The sequence below is a fragment of the Heliangelus exortis genome, chromosome 2 (genome assembly GCF_036169615.1).
Source record: "Heliangelus exortis chromosome 2, bHelExo1.hap1, whole genome shotgun sequence".
Lineage (NCBI taxonomy): Eukaryota > Metazoa > Chordata > Aves > Apodiformes > Trochilidae > Heliangelus > Heliangelus exortis.
This window is the reverse complement of record NC_092423.1, coordinates 97,899,408-97,904,538: the sequence shown is the minus strand read 5'-3', so window position 1 is coordinate 97,904,538 and position 5,131 is coordinate 97,899,408.

Here is a 5,131-nt window from a genome sequence, read left to right as displayed (position 1 = left end):
TTAAGAAGTCGTGTAGTAAGTGGCAGCTGGGAACTCCTCAGAGCTCTTCAGCTCTCCTTGGGGTGAATCAAAGGGCAGAACTAAAAAATTTATTGCACTGTAGGGTTCTTAAAATGAAGACAATTATATTTTAAAGTTTAAGCATTGACCAAGTGCTCTGTACTCTCGGTACTGTACCAGTGTTGATGGGTTTATGGTCTTTATGGAACAAAAATGAGGGTTTGATTTTGTTTTGTTTTTTAAATGTGTAAATAGAATTTTTCTATGAATCCCTGAAGAATAGAATATTTGTAATTGCATCTGGATGTGTTGAGATACTGGAAAGGATTTGAAATCTTAGGATTAGCGACAGATGAATAGGAGTGAATGTATTAGTGAACAGGAAAGACGGAGACTTACAGATTGTAGTAGTGATTCTTCCATTTTGAGTAAGTGTAAGATGATGCTGTTATCAATAATCACGCATCCTTCTCATATGATTTTCCTCTTCATGTAAGACTATTCAAAGCTTTGGAGTTTTGGGGTCCTGGCTTCATTTGAGTAGTAGATGGGCACCACATTCTTTATCAAATACTCTTTCTGTAGTTTTTGTGTACGTGTGTCTGTGTGTGCAGAATGAGTCTGATTCTAGAATTCCACTAAAGTCTGTGGAATTTCTGCTATGGACCTGAAAAAAGTTAGGATCTTGTCCCACAATATTTGGTAACTCTTTCACATAAAAAGTGCTTTGCAAACTAATTGCTTCCCTCACAGCTAACACAAACCAGTACAGTGGGACTAGTATGTAAGAAAATAATTCCAGATATGCTTTTGAAGAAAAAGGAGGATTTGGTTAGTACTTTTAAAAATAAAAAATTGTAGAATAAAAAGCAGTGAATAGCTGCTTTGTGATCCAGTAGGCAGAATGCTGTAGAATAAACCAGGAGAATTTGAATCAGTTCCCTATCCTGCCTGTTCTCATAGTACATTCATAAGGCAAATCATATTTCCTTTATGGCCTAGATTCTCTATCTGTATCATGAAAAAAAATGTTTTTCTTCTAAGAGAAATCAATCTGAGACTTGGGAATGAAAATATATTTGGGAAATTCTCTTATAAACAAGAGTCTTGTGTCTTTCACATGGCAAAGACTTTATTTTGCAAAGGAGAAAAATTGTGAATTGTTTGTAAAGTGATGATGAGAGAGTACATCCTGTGTATTAATTCACACCCTAAATTACTGAAGCATTGTCCAAAGTGTGTTAGTGCTGTGGCAGAATTTGGAAGTAGCATTTTCATTATAATTATTAATCTGCATACTGGAGGATTTTTTCTTTCCCCAATCTGAAAAAACTGCTGACTAACTTATAAACCAGAAAAATGGATGTGAACGTATGTGGAAGTTAATAAATATTCTATTTTAATGTGATAGTACTATTGACATTTCTGTAAACTAAGCAGTTTGGTATTTCACATGCTACTAAGTTGGGGAATCAGATCAGAACTGTAATTGCCATTGTTACTTTAAAATAATAATGTTGGAAAGAAAAATTCTGATTCATAGAATCATAGAATTTTCAGGGTTGGAAGGGCCCTTCAAGATGATCTCGTTCCAACCCTCGTGCCATAGGCACGGGCACCTCCCACTAGATCAGGCAGGTTAGGATTCTGGTCTTTCAATATATGCTGCCTCATAGGGCCCATGGGTAAGGTTCTGCAGACTCCAATACAAATTATTTGAAGTTCTTTTTTAAGAGAATGGCCAGGTTAAGAGAAAAATATTGTGTAATTGCTGCATACACTATTGACTTTATATAAGAAGATGTTGATCCAGAACTCCATTTTGATTGCTGTTCACTCATCCAGCCCCTCTTAACAGGGGATGAAATTTCTCTCTCCATTATGGTATTGTATGTGGGATTTGGTAGCTTCTGTGATACGATCTGATTCCAGTCTATTCCTTTGTTCCTCTCAGAAGTTTTCCACATCACAGCTTTTGTGGCTGATTTATCAGAAGCTGTATATAGACTTGGCAACCTGATCTATGCTCATTTCCAGTGGTGGTTTTTTTTGTGTTGGGCCTTCTTTTAGGAGAAAGAGGAGGGCATTACTGCCATTGGAGAATCTTGGGGGTGCCTCTTCACTTAGTTGTGTGTCAGTTGTATAAATTCTGATACAGTATAAGTGGCTAGAGCTTTTCACCCACTGTTTTGTTTTTCACAAGCTCCAAATTCACCAGTGCGTTGGTGCTGTCTTGAGGAAATGTCATTGTGACCATCAGTGCAGTTTTTGAGATTTCAGCAAGAGGTATAGAACACTCTAAATCCAACTCTAAGATTTTTGCTATGCCTCTTCAGAGCTCTTAGGTTACTTACTATGTACAGAAGATGGGAGAGTTCCAGTCTGAACTCACCTGATTGCTGTCTTGGTAATAGTTGAATTATGTTCTTTCCAAGCTTTTTAGTTGTTAACAAAGAAATTCATGGTCTGCAATACTACTTTATTTTAAAACCTGAGGATTAAATCCAGCTATTCATAGAGTGCTCACTAAATTTACAGTCTGGCATTGCATTTTGTGTGAAGACTTTTAGTTGTGTCCATCATGACAAGAAAACTAAAATATCTCATGATTTGTGGAATTATCTAAAACTGAGATTGACACTTAGTTGGGGGGCCTGCCTGCAGGTGTGTGGGTGGAATTGGCAGATTGGGTCTCTGCATGTGCACCCATGAACAGCACACTATCTGGAGTCTAATTCCAGTGAACGACTAGAAAGAACAGAATTTTTTACAACAGCAAAGTGTTGTAAGTAATCTTTCTTGTGCTTTCTTCCTTACATATTTTTTTTCCTACATCATTGTTTCAACACCTACCACCTATGTATCAAGGCACATGAAGAGGTCCTTTTCTGTGAGGACACAGTCACTGGAGTGACACAGTTCCACACTATGGTAACACACTGTTGGAAGGCAAGACTGGGTCCTGGAACCCTGTGTGTGTGGTCAAAAAGCCCACAAGTCCTTTTGTGCACATCTGCTTGGGCACAGGTGTGTTTCAGGGCCTTGCACCTACACTGAAGCTCAGGGCAAGCAGCTGCCTCCACCTCTCTATAACTGAAATACTAGAATTTGCATTACAATCTTGAGCCACTTTGGAGCATTTCAGAAACTTTTAATTAAAATATTTGACAGAACTTTTTCCTTTAAAATGGCCAAAAAACATTATGGTATGATTAGTGATTTTTAAAATGTGGAGGTTTGATTGCTTGTCATTAGTTCAATAAATCATGAAATACAGAAATTTTCTTCCCTGACATACTCAGGAAGGAGGATGGAAGCCCTTGAAAGGAATGATCTTCCTGGGAATCATCCAACTTCCTGGCTTTAGTGAGAAAGAACCATCACCTCTTTCTCTATTGTAATGCCTTCCCTTGCTACATTTTGCCATGATAAAAAACTAAAACATAGCAGCAAAACCACAGGCTACCAAAACCAAGCCCCCCACACAGCAGGGGCTTGACTGAGGAGTGTATTTTGGAAGTTAGCATATGTCTGTCCTTGCAGAGTGCAGAGTGCCAGTAAGTAGTGGGCAGAAAAGCACTGCTCGTGGAACAACTGGGAGATGGATTTGGATGCTTTCACTTGTAGTTCAGTAAGACTGGCTTATTATACATGCCCACGTTATTTAGCTGTGTTCTTACTGCAGTTTGAATGTTTTTAATTTCTTCCTTCTTGTTCTCTCAGCGTAAGAGATAATAGGAATCAGTAATACTTGAAATACGCTGATCTGTGACTTCCTGGTGTGAAACAAGATGAGTCACCAGTAACTAAAACCAACAGCCAATATGTCCCTGGATTGAAATTTGTTCCTCTCAGTCTAGTTGTTCAAATACTTGCTTTCTCCACTGGCTTCCTCCCTAGCAGTGTGGCATGTCTTGCAGACCACAAGATTGGGAAGGAAGAGATGGTAGCAGTTACAGCATATATAACAAACCTAGAGAAAGGGGCCTTACCAGGGGTGGATATGGACACTCAAACCACATGCTTCACCCATCTTGTATCTAATAGTACAACTGGGACAACTATTTATAATAGAGTCAGCAGAAAACTTGTCTCCCAGGTTTCCTTTTTTCTTCCCCTGGAGTTCTGGACATGGCAGCAGCTGCTTCTGTTGTTAAGCTGCACCCTTAGGAATGCAGCACCATGCTGTTTACCAGTAACACTGAAATCCCTTTTACTGTCAGATGTATGATAAAGTAGTAGAAAACCAAAACAAAACCAAAAAGCCCTAACAGTCCAAATATTAACTATATAATTAGCAGGCTTAGAGAGAAGCATAAAGAAAGGAAGAAAATCATCAAAAGAGCATTGAAGAAGAAAATGCATCAAAAGAGCCATGGACAGCAGATCAAGGGAGGTGACTGTCAGCATTCTCTCTGTTCTTGTAAGGCTGCACCTGGAATACTGTGTCCAGTTCTGGGGGAGCCCCCAACACAAGAATGACATGGAGCTATTGGAACATGTCTATAGGAGGGCCACGAAGATGATCAGAGGGCTGGATCGCCCCTCCTAGGAAGAGAGGCTGAGAGACTTTGGGTGGTTCAGCCTGGAGAAGAGAAGGCTCCAGGAAGACCTTCCACAACCAGCAGCCTTCCACAATCTGAAGGAGCCTACAGGGAAGCTGGGGAGGCACTTTTTACAAGGGCATGCAGTGATGGAGGGGGAGTAATAGTTTCAAATGACAAGAGGGTATATTTAGGTTTAATACTAAGAAGAAATTTTTTAGTGTGAGGGTGGTGAGATGCTGGCACAGGTTGCCCAGGGGAGCTGTAGATGCCCCTTCCCTGGAAGTGTTCAAGGCCAGGCTGGATGGGGCTTTGAGCAACCTGGTCCGGTGGGAGGTGTCCCTGCCCATGGCAGGGGTGTTGGAACAAGATCATCTTTCAGGTCCCTTCCAACCCAAGGAAGGGTTCTATGATTACTAGTGAGCTCTTGGAGTATTTTAAGTCTTGATGGCTAACTATAGAGAAACTTGAAATCAAGGTTCTCCAAATTGAAATGGGTATTTGTAATTTATTTATAATTTATGAGCTATAAGTAGTTGATTATTGTGATTGTTGACCCTGTGACCTTTTGATGATTTTTGCAAGTT